This window comes from Petaurus breviceps, unplaced genomic scaffold, assembly GCF_028583685.1.
Source record: "Petaurus breviceps papuanus isolate PSGF00001 unplaced genomic scaffold, PetGlider_PUasm1.0 90804, whole genome shotgun sequence".
NCBI lineage: Eukaryota > Metazoa > Chordata > Mammalia > Diprotodontia > Petauridae > Petaurus > Petaurus breviceps.
In genome coordinates this window covers 7659775-7682692 of record NW_027187348.1, presented here as the reverse complement: position 1 = coordinate 7682692, position 22918 = coordinate 7659775, and the positions used below count along the sequence as shown (strand labels likewise).

At 39.3% G+C, this 22918-nt stretch overlaps 1 protein-coding gene across 5 annotated transcripts in view; it reads left to right on the top strand.

Moving 5' to 3' along the window:
- The first annotated feature begins 349 nt into the window (after positions 1 to 349).
- Positions 350 to 22918, top strand: part of SPATS2L (spermatogenesis associated serine rich 2 like) — a 254703-nt gene continuing 232134 nt past the window's right edge. For 2 of the 5 annotated variants that reach the window (XM_069070110.1, XM_069070111.1), the window contains exon 1: positions 350 to 711. The gene's annotated coding sequence lies outside the window, so the exon portion shown is untranslated. Of the gene's footprint in view, positions 712 to 6510; positions 6582 to 15661; positions 15789 to 22918 lie in introns of all 5 variants that reach the window. The other 3 variants (XM_069070113.1, XM_069070114.1, XM_069070112.1) reach the window with 3 other exon arrangements.

Sequence of the window (22918 nt, the reverse complement as noted above, 5' to 3'; positions counted from 1 at the left end):
CCAGGGGTAAAAGGACAGAAGGTATGAGAGAATCCAGTGGAACAGTAACTAACGAAGATGGGTAGAAGGAAGATTTGAAAAAAAGACACGAGTCTTTAATGGTCTGGTTACTGAAAAATCTAAGAGAGGTTGTGAGAAAAGTATACGAGAAAGCGGAGGAAGAAGGGGAGAGGAGGAGGAGGAGGAGGAGGAGAGAGAGAGAGAGAGAGAGAGAGAGAGAGAGAGAGAGAGAGAGAGAGAGAGAGAGAGAGAGAGAGAGAGAGAGAGAGAGAGAGAGAGAGAGAGAGAGAGAGAGGAGGGAGGAAGGGGGCAGGGAGAGGAAAGGAGAAAGAGTGTTTGTGTGCCTGTATGTATGAGTGACATTGAGAGGGAGGGAAGGAGGGAGGAAAAGCCTGAGTGAGTGAGAGGGGGGAGTGTCTATACGTGGAGAGGAGAGACGGGGAGTTGTGTCAGTGAAGGAATCCAGTTAGGGGGCTGAGCCAGGGCTATGCTCTCAGTTTTTAGCGCCAGCAGAGCAGGGCGAAGTACGGACGAAGAGGAAACCCGCGGAGAAGCAGCTCGGCGCCCAGCCCTCCTCCTCCTCCTCCTCCTCCTCTTCCTCCTCCCCCCGTTGGCTCCGGGGGCTAGCAGCTGCGGCGCTTTCTCCTCTCCACCCTCACTCTCTCCCTCTCCACGGCCCGGGCCGAGCAGAAACAGTCCATTGGTAGAGAGGTAAGCTACTGGGGGACACTTGATGCGGCGCTTTAGCCCAGGGTTCAAGCCAATGTTGCGGGTGCAGTCCGCGAGCCCCCACCCCCACCACTGTCCTCTTCTCCACCTTCTCAGTCTCTCTCCTAGCTCAAGCTGTGCCCTCCTCCCTGCAGCCACCAGGGGTTTGCATAACGGGGGAGAAGAGAGGAGAAAAGAAGAGGGGGATGTAAGGGTGAAGGGCAAGAAGAGGGACGTGCTTGTGCGTTTCTGAGATGAAAAGAGCATTTTGCACCGTAGTTGTAGAGACATTTGCCCCCCCCCCCCCTTTTCTGGAGCTGCATGGAAACCCTCTTAACACTGGGGTGTGGTGGTAAAACACGCCTGGATATTAATGGTTTGGGGCACGCTCTGTAGGCTGGACTTTACGTGAGAATTGTGATCCCATTTTTTCCTTCCTCCTTCAACCCTCCCCCTTCCCCTTACAAAGGAGAGGTTGCGGAGGGGGTGGCGGAGGGGCACTTTGACTTTTCTGCCCGTTCATTTAGAGGATGAAAATGTTGGCCAGCTGAGATCCAACGTGGACCAGCCCGCCTTTCATCCACCCCCACCTCGAAAAGGCAACTTCACCCATTGCTGAGGTTTCTCCTCTGTTCCAATACACTGAATAGCCCAGCCCAGCCCAATCCTCCCTTTACTTACTCACGGGACTAGCATATCCTCCCGCTAAATCACCCGTTTTAAATGAGATTTTACATTCCAAAGTCAAAGGTAAAACCCTCTTGCCGCCACCTTCCTCCTGTTCCGATGATTTAGTGGAGCCGTTGGGAGCTGTAAACATCAGCCGAAATTATTCTTCTTGCCATGCTGTATTCAGTATTTTATTTCTTTCCAAGTGAGACTCGAAAGGAAGTTGGATTGCATTTTACAGCTCTGGTCGATATTATTACTTGAAAACAAATGATACTCAGCAAATTATAAGACTATTCCTGGAGTCTGCTCCCTTGAATTATGCCCATACAGTTGTGATTGCAGGGGAGAAAATGCTGAAACAGCACCATATTTTCATCAAATGTTGCATTACAGTTTGTCTGAGTTGCCATATGTTCACATATATACTGTGATTACTGGGCAAGGATAGAAGCTAAATGTTTAGTGCATTTTTCTGCAGTATTTTGTGGAACAGCTTAGACAAAAAATAAAATAAAAACAAAAAAACATGTCAAATGTAAATGTATGTGTATGGGATTGGCTTACTGAGATGGCAATAAACCAAGCCGGACTGGACTTTGATGCGTGAAATTTTGGCTATGGTGATTTGGAGATCAATAGTGTGTTCTTACAGCTCTGTTCAGCAGCAGTCTTTATTGCTTTGCTTGTGACAAAATTTGCCACCAAGTATTTAAATAATTATTGCTAAAATTGAATAGCTAACAAGCTGCACTGCCCAATATTGGGCTCTGTAATGTTTAAAGCAAAACAAAACAAAACAAAACACCATCAGTCACTAAGGCTGCCTGGATCGAGGGAGTAAAAGAAAGGTACCTGAAACACACCATCTGCTGGTTTCAGGTGTAGAAGAGAGCGCTGACTGGGTCTTTCCTCTTGAGAGAACTGAAAATGAAGGTTCATATTGCTGACTCTTTTTCGAAGCTTCAAAAGATTTTAGTTACTAAGAATCCTAATTCTAGTAGATGGCAAGGTTTTGCAGACCTTGAAGCATTTGGACTAAAAATTGTATGCACAATGCACCTGAGTTTATTTCTGATTCTCCAATATGAGAACTAGTGAAAGAAAGTCTTAAACTTAAGAAATGGCTTCCTTTCCTTGTATTGCATTGCATCAAATTGAATGTGGTGTAAAGGGATCACTACCCCAATATTTAAAAAATAAAATTGTCATCATATCTGATAATTACAACCTACTCTCCTGCAGGCTTATCATTGTAGTAAAAAACAAAATTTACGTTGTCTTCCTTAATTTTAGAAAATGTGGGTTTTTTTTCTGGTTTTGTTTATTTTTTGCCTTAGTAAAATAGTCAGATGGGCATAACTTTGTTCTGCAAGAAGAGTTGGGACCTGTTTCTGGTAGATTCAGGTGTTACTTAGGTATTTAAAGATCACTTTGCCAGTTAGTCTTTAAGGAAAGATTCTTTGTGGCTCGATTTATTTTTCCACCTGACACTTTAGAATCAAGTGTTGTAATACATGGCTGAGAAAAGGAGCAAAAGAGAGAATGAATCCCACTTGGGAAAAGAAAAATAAGATGACAGAATTAGTGATTTTCAAAAGACAACCTTAAAATAAAGGTTTCATATTGTAATCAGGACAAATCAACACCCTGTGAAACCAGATCTCCGATTAAGAACTGCAGTAAGTTATGTAGATAAAAGCAATTACAGGGAAACTATCATATGAAGCCCGACACCAAAATGATTAAAAGTGTTATCTATGTATAATTGTATTTTTACTGGATTCTTAACTGGAAAAAATAATAAACCTTTGTAATGATTTTCTATTTGGACAAGGCAGATAATCCTGCAATCCCAAATTAGAGTTTTGGAATAAACTCAAGTCTCTATCATTTGTTCAAGCCTTTTTGTTGGAACAAAGTGCCAGGAAACATGTCAAGTTTTTTGTCTCTGTGTGTGATGGGGGATGCTAGAAAGATACATCTTTAGAATGTAAGAAATGCTGCTTCAGTTTAACAGGTAAGCAAATGTAAACCAAATGTGAGGTTGTGTATTTTTGACAGTGTGATTTCTTCTTCTGATTCCTGGCTCTGATTAAAATGTTAAATGACTAAGTATCTACTTAGTTGAATGCATTAATTTTCTTGGGCAAATGCATCAATACTTCTTTCAGGCTAATTTTATTTTACTGAGCTTCTTGATAAAAGTCTATTCAGTTTAGTGTTGTGCAGTCACTGATTTTTTCAAGTGGACATTTAGGGAAGAGTATTGATGACCTTTTGAGGTTTTCCAGTGAGCTCTCTAAGTATCCATAAGTAATAATAAGTAGCATTACTCTCTGGAAAGCCTTGCTGTTCATAACCTTGGTATCATAATGTGCATATGCAAAAGCAACTTCATTTAACCTAATTTTTTTTTGGTGGAGTTGAGCCTTAGGCATTTAAAATTTTAAACTAAAATAAAGTATTAAGGGAGGAGAACATTCAGCCACCACTATCAATTAATATTTAGAAGAGTTAAGTAGTAGAATGGAAGAAAAACTCTTGGGAAGGAGGAAGCCTGGATTTGTGCCCTAATAAATTTAAAGCTGTAAGGGACCTCACAGGTCATCTAAAATCCAACCCACCTATTTTGTAGATGAGGTTACTGAAGCTCAGGGAGGTTAAGTGACTTGCCCAAAGTCACATTGTAGTTAATGACAGGACTGGATTGGAACCCAGCTTCTTTAGCTCCAAATTCAGTGCCTTTTAACCCTGTCTTCTCATTTAAACTCTTGAAGCCTCAATTTCCTCCACTGTAAGAAGGAACTTTGTAAACTGTAAAGTGCCATAAGGATATGAGATATTATTATGTGTTTGGTGTATAGCAGTTGCTTCTTCCTCAGAGCACAAACAAGTTTTATTAACATTGAAGAAAGTGACCTAGGGCAACAATATTGGAATTGTCTCTGACAAAAATTGAACTGAGGTTGTGTTCAAAAAGATCTATGCCACTACCATGCATCTTACCATATGAAAAATTCATTGTGTCTGATCCAAAAGCAGATAAGTCTTGCTTAGTCACTGCCTCACGCTACTTTCGGAATCAGCTTTGGGTGAGATGTTTTTAAGATTTCAAGCCCCTTAAGAACAGAGCTTATGTTGTATTTTCTTTCATATTCCCAGCACCCACATACAGTATAGAGCACATAGTAGGAGTATAAGAATTGTTTGTTGAATGAATGAATTGCATATCATTCTTGTAGGCAAGCAGCTGCTGGCCCTCATGATTGTTCTGATACATTCACAAATGGCAGCCTTTATGAAACATCATGTAATCAGACATTTGAGGGGCCTGTTCAATGATATGTGCACACATATCTAATTGTGTACAACTCTAAAGTGCTCTGCTGATATCTCATCTTCTAGGGTAACAATGCTATAAAAAAAACATTCTTTTCATGATACATAGGTTAAAATGTAGGAAATCTGACACTGTGGAAGACAAAGAAAATGACCTTTTCCCCATTTTTCTCCCCTGTTGTGAAATAGGGTTTTATGGAGGTGTTTTTCCTTGATACCTCAAAATGGCTAATTTGGTGTTATGTTGTATTATGTAAACATACCATATGTTTAGTTTCCAAAGAAGTTTATACTGTCAGTATTATGTTGTGGAATAACATCTCATGAGCAGTGTAGGTAAGAAAATTGCTTCATGAAGATGTATCATAATAGCATGCATATTATGATTTTCTACTGTTTGTCATTTTTATAATTCTAGATACATTTAATGGTCAATGTTCTTCATTATAATTATTTAAAGCTTTATGATACTGCCCACCCAGATATAGATAAGAAAGACTGTCCATGTTGAATCTGTCTTAGGCACTGACTTCTCACCCAAACTTCAATTCCATATCTCCACCTCCTAACTGGATATTTCTGCTTAGATGTCTTGCTAATATTTCAACATCTGAAACAAACTCATCTTTAATAAACCTGTTCCTTTTTTATGACTTCCTGATTTTTTCTTTCCATCAGCAATTATCATTCCGCTAGTAAACCAGACTCAGAAGCCTAGTCTTCTTTGATTCCTCTCTCCCCCTTATCTTTCATATATAGTTTCTAATTCTATTGATTCTTCCCTTCTAGCCCTTGCAGTCTTTTCTTCTCTTATTTGTTGCTTCCTTTTCATTTCCACTCTAGACCATCACCTCAAATGAGGATTATTGCAACAGTCATGAGGATGACTAGTCAGTCTTTGACCTTCATTTTTCATCATTCTGATTCATTTTATATCCACTTACTAGTTTAAAATTCCTAACATATTTATTTTACAAAAATCCTTCTGGGGCTCTATATTCCCTGTACTATCAAATGAAACTCTTCAGACTAGCATTTTAAGCTTACTACATTCTGGCCTCAACATGTCTTTCCAACCTTACCTCCTACCACTTTCCAAATTGAACCCTTTAACCCAACCACATCAATCGCTTTCTTCACTAGTTCCCCAAAATGATAAGCACATTTTTGTCCTTTGCTCATACTATGCCTCTACCTGGAATGTTTCCTTCTCTCTGCCTGGTCCAAATCCTTCCACAGTCCCAAATCTTCTCTAATCATTCTAGCTTACACTGATCTCTCACTTCTCTCAATTACCACAGCTTCTTCTTTTTCTTCTTATCATCATCACCATTATCATCATCATGGGTAGAGCACTAAGTTTAGTATTAAAAAGATCTGAATTCAAAACCTGAATCTTTATAAATAAGCAACAGGTCACTCAACTTCTCTGTGTCTTAATTTTCACTTCCTATAAAATGAAGGTATTGGATTAGTTCTAAGTCTGAAAAAAACATCAGAGCATCAAGCTTTAACATTTAGCTTTAGCATTAAAAGGGACCTCAGTGGTGCTCTTGTGTGATCCTCCCATTTTACAGATCGAGAAACTGACACCCAGAGAAGTTAAATAACTTACACCAAGACAGGATCTGAGGACAGAGCCAGCATTTGAACCCAAATTTTCTTGTCCACATCCAGCATTCTTTCCACTGCATTATGTTTCCTATCTCCTATTTTTGTCACAATCATATACAGCCCAACATTAATATTATGTACATGTTTCACAAATCAATGTCTTCTTTTTCCATCTAGATTGCAATCTCCTTGAGGGAATGGATTGTGCCTGATAATTTTTTGTACCACCCCACAGTGTCTGGCACAGAGTAAGTACTCAAGAAATACGAAATGAGCTAACTATAAAGGGGAGTATTTTCTGGCAATGCTGGATACCAGGCATTACACAGGGATGATAAAAACATCAAATGGTAGGAAGCTTTTTCAATTTGTTTTCAATGGCTTCAATCAATCTCCATGATAACCAGCTGAGAATTTTAAGAACTTTGCATTTTCCAAAGTTAAGAAATAATGATGGACTGTGGTGCAGCTGTGACTTCCTCTTTGCACTGGCAATAAAGATTTCATTATTTTAACACCAGAGTTAGGAGTCTTAATATTGAACATGAGCAGAGTAGTTAAGCTTTATGACAACATTTAAAACTCAAAAAAATTAAATTATATCAATAAACATTTATTAAATACCTACTATGAGCCAGGCACTGTACTGAATTAAACTATCAGCTATATATTAAAAAGTCAGTCAAATGGAGCCTCTAGGTGGCACAGTGAGTGGACAGAGCACTGGACTTGGGAAGACTCATCTTTCTGAGTTCAAATCTGGCCTCAGACACTTATTAGCTATGTGACCCGAGGCAAGTTGTTTAATTCTGTTAGCCTCAGTTTCCTCATCTGTAAAATGATCTGGAGAAGGAAATGGCCAACCACTTTTTTTTTCAAAAAAACCCAAATAGGGTCACAAAGAGTCAGAAACTACTGAAATGACGCAATAACAACTATGTGCCAGGCACTGTGCTAATTAAACTGTCAACAATATCAAAATTCAGCCAAATGAGCATAATCTTTCAGACTTTATCTCAACCTTTGTCATTCTGTGGTATATCCAACCAATCCAAAACCTCTGTGGAAAATCTGGCATTTTGAGGTTAAGGAGAAAATCTCAATACATCAATGTTGTATTTGGAATAAAGGGTTTGTTTTGATTAAGATACAGATTAAAATGGGTATGAGAGGTGAACAAAATGGGCAAGTTTTAGGAAAGGATAAAGAAAAATTAACATAGACCACCTATCCAGGGGTGGGAAACCTGCGGCTTTGAGGCCTTATATGGCCTTCAAACCCTCAAGTGTGGCCCTTTGACTCCAAACTTCACAGAACAAATCCCCTTAATAAAAGGATTTGTTCTGTAAAACTTGGGCCCAGTCAAAAGGCCTCACCCAAGGACCTAGAAGGACCCATGTGGCCTCGAGGCTGCAGGTTCCCCTCTCTGGTACAGAGAGATACACAGAGAGTAATTAGTAAATTTGCAAAGACACACCAAGTAACAGGCTGTAGAAGGACAGAGTTTTGAGCTGGGGATAAACTCCAGTGATGCCTTTCTCACACACACAAAAAATGAGTTCTTACATGCTGAAAAGCACAGCCTGAGGGTGGATGTTAAACATACGTGTATGTAAACATTAGGCAAAGATTTCTAGGTTTTAGCAGTCCTTCAATAGACATGGCTTGCAGCTTGTCTGGAGAGGCAGACCCTGGTTTGGCAACTCTGAAAATTGTTCCTGTTGTCAAGAAGTTTGTTGCATTGAAGCCAGTTCTAAAAGTCTAGACGTTACCACAATTCTTCCTATGTTACATATTTTCCACAAATCTACCTTTCAACGTTATACACAATGACATAAATCTGTTGAGAGGCAGCATGGTGATTGGGGAAAGAGCCTTGGAATCGGGTAGACCTGGGTGCAAGTCCTGCCTCTGACATATATTTGCTGAGTGATCCTGTGTGAGTCCTTTATTCTGGTCCAAGTCTAACTCAGGACAGTGTAGTGATTCAGGTTTGGTTCTAGTATATAATGCTGTCTTCATGGACCATAGCATGTAATAAAAATAACTTGGAATACGATTTAAAAGGATTTAGTTCCTAATTAAGTTAAAATAAAACACTACTCCCTTTCACCTCCATGTTCATTAGAGCAATCAGCAACACTCAAGAAGACAATAGTAATTCTGCTGGAATTTCTGGAGGCTGACTCCATATAGACTAGGTTTTTTATGCCCTTAATCCTTTGAATCAACCAGGAGACAGCTTCCTTGTTTCCTTAAAGAAAGATCATCCTACCACAACCTACCACAGGTAACATTCTTGACTCATCATCTAATTTCTCAAGTACCCAGGCAACTCTCTAACATTAATTTTTAGGTGTTGACTGCACTGGTAAAGAGAACTTCATGAAGTTTTGATATAGTTCCCTATATCAAGGAAATCATGATTGTGGTCCAGAAAGAAACCCAGCTAAGTATACATGTGTTCTATGTGGTTCCCAAAATTAGCAAGAGGGCAATGCTCAGGTGGGAATTTACCACACATAGAAAACTAAAAACCATGGTATTTTATTCACTCAGTTTGTTAGACATAAGAATGTAGTTTCATTCTCTGCCTAACTAATGTGAGCAAGTCATTAGGGATCTCATGGAGTTATATGAACAGTGGAGCCTCAAGGATCTTAGGATTGATGCACCAAGTGCTGTATTTTACTGTCCATCACCTAATTGGCTAAAAAGTCTCACAAACAGAACCAGTGTCATTGACTAGGCTCATTGATAAAGTTATTGGGACGTAAAGGTCTCTGGTTAGAATACCTTGACCATTCCATGGTCACCCTCAAGATTCTAGAGTCTTTTAGGTTAAAATCCAGATGTAAGTATCAATGTAAGTGGTCAACACATAACTATCCCAAGAGAGGCAGCATAGAGTAGAGGATAGAATGTCAATCTTCTTGTGGCTCTTATACACACCAGCTGTGTAACCATAGACAAGTCACTTTAACCTCTCAGTATCTCAAGCAAATAAGACTCAAGTTAGAGCAGAATTGGTGATCTGCATTAGAGAGGGAAGTTTCCAAACCAGAAGTTCATTACACTGATCAAATCATAGCTCTGAATCAAAAACAAACAAAATTCTCTAAGAGGTTGCCTACCAGACAGCCATCATCACTGGGAGTTTTGTGCCTCGAACACACTATATTCTCAACAAATATTTGTTAAATGAATGAATGCATGCCTGAATGAACAGTAACCCAAGACTAATAGTTCTTTCTGAATGGGAAATACTGAGGAATCCAGGAACGACTTGTAGCAAAGTCAATATAATAATTCATTGTCAACATTGCCAGCCCATCATGGTTCAGAACAAAGTACTACTTTGTTGAATTCAACATCCTGTAGCTCAAGTTAAGTATGTGACACACGGGAGTACCCAAACTGGAGAGATCCAGAGCTGGACAGATTTCCACCAAACTAAAGACTTTTTTTCAATGTTAAAGATGTGCTGTGAGTAGTTTCCACACCATTGTGGTATAACTGCAGACCTGTCAAGCAGGGAATATTATGGAAGTGAAAACCTCAGTTAGCAATTGCTTCATTCTGGCATCATAGATCAGCCCCCGTGGGAGCTGCTACCACTTTGACAATGGATGCAACTAACAGGACAAGAACTACTGTAGGGATGGGACTGAAACTTGCTCAATAGAAGAGACTGGAGAGTGGGGAAGAATGGAAAGAAATAAAAGTCTTTGAAAGAGGTGGGGAGGGGGGGATACAAAGGTACCATTCTGCATAATTATCACTCACAGTGTTCCATTTGGGTAGGGCCCTTGCCTTTTGTGACACAGCTGTCCACTTGTAATTTTAATGATTATGTCAGCCACGTGCAGATGAACAAAAGTCTATTGTTGTGGTTGTGGTTGTTTATTGTTGTTCAGTCATGTCTGACTCTTTCTGATCCCATTTGGGGTTTTCTTGGCAAAGATACTGGAGTGGTTTGCCATTTCCTTCTCCAGTTCATGTCAACAATGAGGAAACTGAGGCAAACAGAGTTAAGTGACTTACCTGAGGTCACACAGTTTGTAAGTGTCTGAGGCCACATTTGAATTCACAAAGATGAATCTTCCTGTCTCCAGACCCAGCTCTCTATCCACTGTGCCTAGTCGCTCCTGAACAAAAAGTCTATCAGTTACTTACTTGAAATACACTGTTTTGGATAAGGTGCAGAATAGCCAAGACAAGCTTGAAAAATGGCTCCTGCAGCCCAAAATGGAATGAAAGACTTTTGGTGTAGTGGAAAGATGCCAAACCCAAAGAGACAAATTTGGAGGCAAAAGTCCCAAGTTCAGATTCTGACTGTGCCACTTACTGAATCTTGGATAATTCTCTTAACCTCTCTGGGCCTCAGTTTCCTCACCTGTAAAATGAGGGGCTGGACCAGATTCCCTCAAAGGTCCCTTCTGGCTCTAGATCTAGAATCCTATGATTTTAAGTGAGCAGGGGAGAAAGGACTGTCAGTCAAGTAAGTATCCATTCCTCATGCTCTATCATTCATATCACACAGATACTGAGAACAATAGTCACTCCAAAAGGTTAAAAGCAATAGTCACTTTAAGAACTGACACTCTCCAAAGGATTTAAAGGAATGACTTAGGGGCAATTAAAAAGTCGCACTTGATAAGTATTGTGTCCCAGATAGTAGCATCAGACCCATTGACTTCCTATAACACCTCATATCTTTATAATGCTTTAAGATTTATAAAGTACTTTCCCCAACCTATTCTTCTGAGGTGGATACCATAGCAAGTCTCTTGATTATGGTCACACAGCTATTAGTTTCTGAAATAGGATTTGAACTCTAGGCTTCTAAATTTAATTAGTATGTTCTTTCCATAACTCCAGACAGCTTTCCCAGAATGGAAAGTGGCAACCAATTGGAAGAAATAGAGTTAACTGGGGATATAGGCTGGTTAGAAGTTAAAGTAAGCAAGGATGGCTTTGAGGAAGTTGGGGGGAAAAACATGGATTATAGGAGGAAAGTCAGTATTTAAAGTCTGTTGAAATAGATAGGTACATGGATTATACATTGTATTTGGAAAGAGGTGGCAGCTCGGCAGTACAGTGGATAGAGTCAGGGCCTGCAGTCAGGAAGACTTATCTTCCTGAGTTCAGATGTGGCTTCAGATATTTACTAGCTATTGTGACCCTGGCCAAGTCACTTAACCCTGTTAGCCTCAATTTTCTCATCTGTAAAATGAACTGGAGAAGGAAATGGCAAACCACTCTTGTATCTTTGCCAAGAAAGCCCCAAATGGGGTCATAAAGAGTTGGACACAACTGGAACAACTCAGCAATAACAACAAAAAAAATAGAAGAAAAGGAAAAAAGAACCAGGAAAATAGGGCCAATTTTCTTAAGTTTGGAAGTATTTTACAATCTTTTATCCCGCTTCGTGAATAATAGCAGAGACACCCTTGTACATAGACAAAAGGATACAGCTGGCTTTGTGATATGATTGCAAGGCCTTCTCTACCCTACCTCCCTTCTCAAAGGCACCCCTGCAGCCCTGATCCCTGAAATGCCACAATTTGAATGATTTCTTCCTTTGACCAAAGGGTTCCTAGTAATAATAACAGCTGGTATTTACATAGTGCTTTAAGGTTGGCAAATTGTTAGGTTATAACATATGTTTTCTCATTTGATCCTCACAACAACTCTGTAAGAATCGTCTTGCTATCCACACTTTTCAATTAGGCAACTAAAACAGAGAGGTTAAGTCAAAGCCACCAAGCTAGTTGGTGCCTGAGGCAGGATTTGGATTTTGGTCTTCCAGACTCTTAAGACCTCTTTGCCACTATAACTAGCATTTACATAGTTTCTATGGAGTACGTAGATGTTTCTTATCTTCTATTAAAATTCAGACAGCCCTAAGAGAGCTAATACATTGAGACTTCTCAGTCTTTTACATTATATCTCAGATTTTGTCCAAGATGTTGTGATGGGAAGAGGATGGATGGCAACTGCTTACTAGAAGAGAGACGTGGTGAAGCTTAATGAGTCCTGGGGACATTGGTTTGATCTTGGTTTGGTGATTAATTTGATTTAAGGACGGACAGAAAGAGAACATAAAGGTGACAGAGAACACCTGGCACACTTTTCTCTGCTTCACAGTTTTGGCAAAGACTAGAGCTGACTATTAGGTGGTCATTTGTGAGATCTCCAGCTGGGACTATGGGAAGGGTAAAGTAGAGCCACTGAACAAAGTAAAGAGAAACTGACCCACGTGGGCATAATGTATGAATAAATAATGCTAGTTTTAGCGTCTGAATATTCTGACTTTAACCCACCACCAAAGTCATCTTTTATTTTCACCATTTGCTGATAAATTGCTTACCTTTTACAGAAAAGAAAAAAAGGGGGGAAAGCCACTGAGAAATTGTATGAAAAAGGAAATTAGAGACCAGGGACAGATTCACACTCATTTGTTAGCACCATTCTTTCCTAAACTGTGGGTGCTTTAGGAGTTCTTTTGTTGCATTCTTTGTTGTTGACAGGAGGGGGGATGGGGTGGGAGGAGATATACTATACAGAGAAGACATAGTTTTAACTGGAAGCAATAGAGTTCCCAGGGTGGGCCGTCTTCCTTGCTTTATAGTGATTGCTAAAACATAATCAACCAGGGCTATTTATTGAGGTGTGCCTTCTGCAGTGATGAAAATTCCATCTGACACAATGCCACTCATGATAGGCAGGTGTTTTCTCTGGGATTGTGTATAATTTTGTAATGTTCAAATGGGAAATCAGAAAACAGAATGCTGGTAGCTACTGTGACTTTTGCTGATGTTTGTGATGCACCCCCCCCCCCCACAACCAAATGAAGTCTGACTCTTAGAAGACACATTGGGCTGTTCATAACCCATAACCTTGCCTGCTATCTATCTGTATGCAACTGGCCACATAATAATGTGAGACTCAAATGACATTGTAATTGAATGCCCAAATTACAAATTATTGAGCAGAAGTAAAGCCACCACCATAAGGAAAATTCAGATTGGAGGCACTTTTAACCCTCTGCCTCTCATTGCCAGGATTGTAGCAGAGGAGATATAAATTCCTGTGTTGTTCTAACAGCCCCTTCAGAGGGAACTTATGTGCTGCAGTGAATTCTTTGATATAATCAGCGAAGGTTGCCATGGCAGCATTAATTTATAATTTCCATACTTTTGTAGCAGGCTGGGCCATTGGGAGGGGGTGTATTTAAATTTATTGTGTTTTTTACCCCTCATTGATTCAAATGAAAGGAAGATTCTTCATTTCCATTTGGCTAAATGTAAGGTATTGTGTGGTACCTACTGCTACATTTTCCTAGTACCCAAACAAGGGTATGATTTTAAGTTACTTTGGGAAGCTGAATTATTTTTTGGGGAAGATATTAAGATATTATTCAGGGAGCCACCATTTTAATGTATACACCATGCTTTATCTCAAGGTCAGCCTTCTGACAGCCTCAGCTCTCTTAAAAACAGCCTTCAACCCTGAAGTACATAGAAATACCTAGAGCATCCAAGACAGCTGTCACAGAAGCCAAGCATGACACTTCCTTCACCTAAAGCCTTATTGACACTGATGTTACCCAGTGCTTAACCAACTTAGTTTTCTGGTTTCTCAGTCTACTGAACATTCTAAGAATCAAATTAGGACAAGGGCAAGGTAAAGAGATGCTAGAGGAAAGAACCATAATATCAAGAAGTGTTTAACTGGCAGCCTTATACCAAGAGGTGAAGGAGAAAAACTAAAAAGCACACTCAGAATTGTATCCCACTGCTTGTACTGAAGGTTTGCAATTGTGATAGTCCTTTGGGACACCTAAATAGAGTTTTGTGGAAGAACTAGACTAGCCATTCTGTTTTGAAGGCAACAGGGCCTTTAATGTTTAGGAATGATCTGGGGGATAGAACTTAACAAGAGGTACCCACAGCTTGGGATCACAGGGGAAGGGTGGTAGATGGGGTATCACAGGAAGGCCCACTCCCCATCTGGGGCAGCTGCTGTTACTTCCAGCTGTGGTGCAGCACCTCACACCTACCCTGCTCCCCCAACTTAGGCAGTGGCTGATGAGTTCAAAATAAGAAAAAATAGAAAAGTGCAGGGAAGGGATAAATTAAGGATATTGCCAGTGCATCAGGCTTAGGGTCTTCAGGTCACAATGGGAAGAGGGAATCCATGGACTTAGTGCATGATAATACCAAACTCACTTTAGAGAGGCTATGAGAGGACAAAGACACTAATACATAGTTGGTGGAACTGTGAATTGGTCTATCCTTTTGGAAAGAAATTAGGAATTATACTCAAAAAGTCATTTTATAATGCATATCCTTTGACTCAGTGATGCCACTATAAGGTTAATGTCCCCAGAATGAGCAAATAAAGAGAGAAAGGACTCATGTGTACAAAAATATTCATACTATTTGGATTGTAGCAAAGAACTAGGAACAAAGAGAGTTGGGGAGTGGCTAGACAATTTACTAGTATGTTAAGTAATGAAAAAGAATGGATTCAGAGAAACCTGAGAAAACTTTAATGAACTAATGCATAGTGAAATAAGCAGAACCACGGGAACAAGTTAATATGATGACTGCATCACTATAAAAAACAGCTTTTAAAGACCTAAGAACTATGATCCATGAAATGACTGACAATGATTCCCAAAGAGTGATGATAAAGCATCATAATAGAGAGGTGATGGACTCAGGGTATGGAAAGAAACATGCCTTTTTGGACCTGACCATTGTTTTGTTTTAACTATGCCTGTTTGTCTCAAGGAACTTTGGGGACATTGGGAGGTAGAATGATAAAGAGATGACTGTAGTGAGAGCGCTGAAGAAAAAAAATTAAGAAAAGGTTGTCACTGAAGCATTCACAAACAATGAACAGAAAAGAACAGAAGGAATTTCAGAGGGAGACACAGACTCGCAAGGCAGCTTTGAAACTCATGGGTTGAATTTATTGTGCAATTTAAAAAATACAACTGTATGTAAGAGACATTCATAGTTTTGTATATAATCTTCTATTCTTTGTGTATGGAAAGGTTCACAATGATGTTTGTCAAGTTCAGAATAACAAAATTTTTTTTTAATCTTTGTGCTTTTCAGAGCTGCTCAATGACTCAGAGCAGCTTTCCCTTCTATCGGCACTGGTTTATTTTGCTCATAAGGTGTAAATTTTACCTGTAAATTCTGCCCTCCAGATACCTTCCCAAAGAAGTGTTCTATCTCAAGGACTCCTGCCATACACTCAAATACTTTTTATTTGGAATGGTTTTCTGTCTGAGTTTTTTTCTATTTCCTAGACCATTGGCAGCTGTCTTTGAGGCATCCACAGGAACCGCCTGCCCGTGTAGGAGAAATTTTCATGAATACAGGGCTAAGAGGCCAGGAAAAGAGGAAGGGGAGGAACACAGCATTTTGGCTGCCTCAGTAAGCACTAATTAACTAGTTTATTGGGGGAAAAGCTGCTCCATATGGTTGAATAATAAATTTGATGAAATGTTTTTATTTCTTCTCAGGCATATATGGTGATTTCTAAAGTATGCTAAGAGGACAGTGTACTAATGTTCCTCATAAGTTTTCTTTTTTCTAGGCCAACCATCCCCAGTTTCATCAAATTGTGCCACAAACACCATGGTTTCTAGATCTCTCATCCTACTGGTTATCTGTCTCTGTGTGGCAGTCCCTTTTAAAATGCAATACTCATTGTGTTTTGCTATTGCCACTACTACTGCTTCTACTAAATTTTATTTACAGTGCGTTAAATTTTGCACACACATACACAAATTGTGCATTTTATTATTTGAATCTCACAAAAACCCTATGAGATGGTTACTATAAACACAAAGACATTTATCAATCCCAGTGTGCCAGGTGCTGGAGATACAAATCCCAGAAAGTATGCAAGAACCTGGCTATATGGAGTTTGCATTCTCATGGGGAAAGAGAACGCATAAAGAAGAGCTAACAAGAGTGGCAGAGGAGATAGCCACATGTCAGCATGGCTTGGAGATGATGGCCAGAATATCAGGCTGTAAGTCTGATTCCCGGCAAGATAAGATGAAAGAAAGGTCACATGTCAGAAGCCAGAGTGGTTCCAGGATTTCTGGGGAGGAGATGGGAACGATGGCCGGATGCCAGGCAGCATGGTTTGAAGCTGGTGGCCAGGAAGTATTATTGTCCCCACTTTACAGATAAGGAGCCTGAGGCTTAAGCTGTCACTTGCTCTTAGTCACAAAACTAAATGCAGAACTCCAGGTGTGGCACAACCTAAATTGAGAAGGGTGGTGCTGTTACTGTAACCTAAGACCCTAAGACTTTTGTAGCAGGCACACCACATTGTTGAGCTTACAGTTAGCAAAAACCATTATGTATTTTTCACATGCACAGTTAAGTTAGGTGTCCCCCATCTTGCACATGTCCAGAACCTTTATCCCTATTAAATTTTACCTTAATAATTATAAAAAAATATTAATAATTAATCATCTTAGCATGTAAGGGAGGGACAGTGGACACCAGCTAGTCCAAACCTATACTTTCATAAATGGGGAAAGAGAGGCCCAGAGAGGTTAATTGACTTGCCCAAGAGCACACGGTGAGTGCTAGATTCAAGATTTGAATCCAGGTCCTTTGCCTACAAATCTAACACCTTTAGATTTAGGCATGTATAAATCTAGCAGCTTCATATGCACACCTTGATCCAAGGCACTAATGAAAAAAACCAGGGTAAGTTTGAGGACTAAGCCCTCTGGCAGTTTGTATGCCAGTAGTCTCTGAATATTGTCATTCACCCACTTATGAATCTTTCCCACTCTACTGTGATCGAGCTCAGAGGTGCCAAACACATCGCCCACAACACTCCTGAGTACAGCCTGAACCAGACTGAAATTTAATTGAAAAATATTTAACAATAAATAAAAATACAATAAAATAAAAACATGACTGCATTTAAAAAACAAAGCCAATATGTGGCCTGCAGGAATCCTTATGTATGGATAAGTAGTCCCATGTGAGACTTTGTCAAGTGCCTTTATTAACCTTCCTATATACTTTGTCTGCATTGAAATTCTTAATTATTTTTTTTTCCTTTGGCAATGTGGTAAAACCTGTTGACCTCTCCTCACAATAATGTCTAATTAAACATAACAATTGAGTAATAAATTTCTACTAGAGGTTAGTGAACATCCCCAAATTTATGGACTCATCTGCAGTCTGTCACTGACCCAAAGGGTCCTTGAACCCCAAATTAAAAATTCTTGGGCTGCATTATTCCCCAATCTATCAAGTCTCATAACCCAATGAACAAAAAAAGATAGTTTAATTTGACATTACTCTTCCTTGATGAATTCTTTAAAAATTATTTTGGGAAAATAGTTATTTGGCAAAATAATTTACTAACCTAGGAGTCTAAGTCATATTTATTAGCTTATTAATTTGCAAGAGGGTTTTCCCCCATTTCTAGACTTTAGCTCCCTTTCAAAAATTTAATTCTTCTGAAAATTGAATTGACATGGGGGTGGGGCCCAGGTATGTTAAGACCATAGCACAGGTGTAGTTCATCAGCATCTATGTTTATTGCTATATAAGTATAAGCAGTGTATTAGTCTGGGTCAGATCTACAGAGCATATGGTGCTTTTGTGATTAATATGAAAGCGTTAGTGGTGTAGCTTGTAATGACCAACTTGAAAATTCAACATTTCTTAAAGTTTCTTACTTTGTGGTACTTTTGAGGTTTTTACATTGGAGGCATACATATTATTAATAATGGACATTTATATAGTACTTTACAGTTTATGCAGTGTGTTATTTATAACCAACCTGTTGGTTTGGTAGTATAAGTATTTTTATTTTCATTTTATAGGTAAAGAAAACGAGGTCCAATAAAGTTCACATGTGAAATTCAGTAGGGATAAATGTAAAAAGTCTTATACTTGGGACTTGAAAAAAAAATCAACTTCACAAGTACAAAATAGGTACTGGCTTACATTAGAAAAATAGAGTACTTCCTCTCTTCCTCTTTCTTTCTCCCTCTCTCTGTCTTTCTCTTTCACTCATATATGATTACTGCTCATGAAAACAACTGATTTAGTATGTAATTGTGTAAATTTACCCCAGTTTATTTAATAAGTAGTCCTAAAAATAAAGATTAAAGAGACAAAAAAAAAAAGACGGCAAAATGGCCAAAGTGAGGAGGGGAGGCATTGCTAGGTAGTAGTTTGCTTTTAAAGGCTGGTGCTTTTTGTTGCCTGCAGTATGTATTAGCTGTGTAGTATGACAGCCAAATAAGCTAATGAAGCTTATTAAGCTTCATCATTATTAAGCTAATTAAGAGAGGCATAACTTGGGGTGGCTAGGTGGTGCAGTGAATAGAGCACTGGCCCTGGAGTCAGGAGGACCTGAGTTCAAATCCAGCCTCAGACACTTAACACAAAACTAGCTGTGTGACCCTGGGCAAGTCACTTAACCCTAATTGCCCTGCCTTCCCCCTCTGAAAAAAAAAAAAAGTGAGAGAGAGGAATAACCTATATAATGGTTCTCTGATTTTTTTTTACTCCCAGAACACCATTCTTTGCCACAACTTCATGAGTCATGCTGTAACCAAATGTTTAAAGTGCCATCACTTTAGGAGAGTTGGGAGACTCAGCCATACACTTAGGCCTTTCAATAAGAGGAGCCATTTTTATTAAGTGCTTTGGGAGTTCAAGGTCTGACCTGTTACTATGTTAGTGTGTACATTTAATAGGCAAACTTTGTTTATTTTTTGATTGTTCTACTTATATATGCTGAATGAGTAAAATTGATTTCAAACAGTTATGTACCAATTTTCTTTTGTCTGCAATCACATCTGAAAGTTTGCAGCACACCCAGCAGAAGTCACAGTACATTGATATTCTATAGCACACCCTTTGACAACCACTGGCTTAAAGGAATAAGTAATGAATCCCAAGTGCTCTTTCCTTGACCACAAACGGTTTATGGGGTTCAGTGCACAGTGGCACGGGCAAGAAAGGACGTTGATAAACTGGAGCTATGCACAGCAAGGACAACCAGGATGCTGAAGGATCTTGAGTCTTTGTCATATGAGGATAAGTGGGAGGAAATGAGGAGAAGAGATGCCAGAGGAAGTTCGAAAGAATCAGGGAGTACCCATAGTTGGCCTCAAATATTTGAAGGCCTGTCATGTGGAAGATGAATTATACTTGTGCTTTTGGCCACAGGGGATGGAATCAGGAGCAGTAGGTCGAAGTTGCAAAGCAGCTAACTTCTTTCTGATTAGAGCTGTTGATAAGAGGGATGGGTTATTTCAGGAGATAGTGGGTGCCCTCTCCTTGAAGGCCTTCTGGCAGAGGCCGTTTAGCTACCTATCAGGTATCTTAGGTTAGGGATTCCTTTGGGGGTATGAGTTGTAATAGATAGTCTCTTAAGTCCCTTCTGACTTTAAAATTATATTCTGAAATTCTTTTTTTTTTTTTGGAGGGAGGAAGAACACAAGGCGCAATTGGGGTTAAGTGATTTGCCCAAGGTCACACAAATAGTAAGTGTTAAGTGTCTGAGTTCGGATTTGAACTCAGGTCCTACTGACCATAGGGGCCGGTGCTCTATTCTGATTCTGAAATTCTTGCTTTGAACCCCAACACTGTCACTTATCATTCATGGGAAATTGGGCAACTTTCAGCCTTAGTTCTCTCATCTATAAAATGAGGAGGTTGACCTAAATGACCTCCCAGGATCCCTCCTAGTTCAGACATTTTTTTGTTTCTCTGACTTTGGCCATGATTCCATTGATAGTGTCAGATTCAGTACTTGAATTAGTCATCAGACTTGGGTCTTTTTACACTATGTGCTTCACACTATGCTAAGCCATGCCAAACATGTAATTCCCATCTTGAATATTTTTAATCGATATACTAAATCGAATTTCTTTTCAACTTGAGTCAGGTTAGGAAGAATTATAATCATAATAGCTAGCATAATGTTGCTCCATAATGTTTACAAGTAATTTCATGTTATCTCATTTGATAATGGGATTGATACTCTTAATAACTTTGTGAGAGAGGTGCTTTTATTATCTTCATTTTGAGTATGAGGAAACTGAGGCTGAGAGAGATTTAGTGATTAGCCTAGGTCCGCACAGCTTATAATTATCTTAGACAGGACTTGAACGCAAATCTTTCTGTCTCCAAGTCCAGTGCTCTATCTACTATGACCCCATATGGGGTTGTGACCCACAGTTTAAGAAGCATTGAAAGGGTTGTGAGTGGAAAAATTTAAGAAGCCCTGTACTATATGACCTACCTACCACCTGAATAACATTAATGAGCCTAACCCTGTAGTAACCCAAAGAGTAAAGTATTATCTTGAGTGTAAGTTATTCTCTTCTGTGGTTAATTTATTTTCCAAGGATACTACAGTATGATTTTTTTTTGTCTTTTTGGAGGGGAGAGGGCAGGGCAATTGGGATTAAGTGACTTGCCCAAGGTCATACATCTAGTAAGTGATAAGTGTCTGAGGCTGGATTTGAACTCAGGTCCTCCTGACTCCAGGGCTGGTACTCTATTCATTGCACCATCTAGCTACCCAAACAGTATGATTTTGACAGGCACAGTAGTATTATCAAAAGTGTAGCAGTATTGGAGTCAGAAGAGTCCTTAGTTTGAATCCTACCTCTAAGACACAGCCTTTCTGAGTTTCAGTTTCCTCATCTATAAAACAGGGCTAATGAAACCTATAGTTCCTTAACTCACCAGATTATTATAAAGTTTAATGAGATATTGGGTACCGAGGGTGATGTAAGCCTCAAGGCTCTGGATAGAAATATTAGCTACCATTATTTTGTAAGTTACCTTTTCTAGAATATTAATGCCCTGAACAATCGGATTCACATCAAGATAGTGTTAAAGTTAAGTAGCTCACTAATCCTGGAGTGACTTATTCATGTGTGTCAACAACTGGAATAATGAGCACAGTCCTAGTGACCTCACCTCAAGAAAGCTGGAGGCATTCCAGATGTCAAGAGGCATGGAGAAGAGGGGCCATATGAGGACAATCTGAAAAGATTATGGCTCTTCAAGTCAGAAGAGAAAGGCTGAAAAGATACATTTGTGTGTACAATCCTCTTCCCCCTCCCCAGAACCAAAATGCCAGAACTGGAGTGTATGCCATGAAGGAAGGATGAAGGTTAGAACAGATATAAAAGGAAGGATCATTTTACTTTACATTCTGGGTAAGAAATTTAGGAGCTCATTACACCCACTCCCACGAGAGGTAGCATAAGCTGAAAATATAGAGTCAAGAAAGATTTTGATAAAATAGTGAATGATTGATCATAATGATGTGTTAAAGGCATAAACGTGGTTTTAGAGTATACCTCTACCTCTTAGAGGTCAGTTTCAAGGAGAGCAAATACTGTGGGTAGAAGAGAGTTCTGGGCTCAGAACCAAGATACTTGCATTAAAATCCTAACCCCAACCCTTAGTAGCTATGTGACCAAGTAAGTCACTTAAGTACTGAGCCTTGGTTTCCTTATCTGTTAAATCAGATTTGCACCAAATCAAACTTGCACCAGCTACCCCATGAATTGTTATTAGCAAAGCACTTTGTAAACCTCAAAGCACCATATAAATTGTAGCTATTATGGAGCAATCTACAAAATGCCACATAATTCCACTGTGAGAGAGAGTATAATGTGTGATCCTGAGCCTGGGAGTCAGTAAAACTGGTCTTGTCTATTTTCTGCCATGAACTAGCTATATGACCCTAAGCAAGTCCCTCTCCATCCCCAAACCTTACTCTTTTCATCTATTATATGAGGGTATTGAGTAGAAAATCACTAGGATCCCTTACAAATATCACATTCTAAGATTCCATGATACGATACTGGGATTAGTGCATTGGTCTAGCTTAGTGTATGGTTTCTCTTATGTTCTCATAGATAATAGAATGACACTGTAGCAAATCAGTCTGGTACAATGGAAAGGGAACCAGATTTGAAGTTTGAGGTACTGGGTTCAGATCCCAGGAGTCATTTCATTTCACTTGCTGTCTGTGTGACCTTTGGGCAAATCACTACAAGCTCACGTCTAGCTCAGTATCTGTGATGCTATAAACAAAACTGGGCTAAAGCAAATAGGAGATTTGGAAAGACTACAAAGTAAATTTGGCCAGATCTTGGAGAGAGGGATTTAGCTACCCCCTCCCCATTTGTCAGATAATCATACAAACTTCCATTTCATTTTAGTCATATGGACCAGACAACAGATTGCTTTTTCTCTGAGACACTCATAATAATTCATACTGGGTAATTAAATCAGTTTGAATAACTAGATCCTAGATTTAGAACTAAAAGGAAACATAGAGGTCATTTGGTCTCATACTCTTATTTTATAGATGGGGACATTGAATACTAGAGGGTTTAAATGACTTGTCAAGAGTTACATAGATGGAGCAAGTGTCAAAACTGGGATTTGAACCCAGATCCTCCAACTCCAAATCCAGTGGTCTTTCAACTGTCCATAAAGAACAAAAATAAAGTATGTTGACCTTGACAAGAAAATAATAC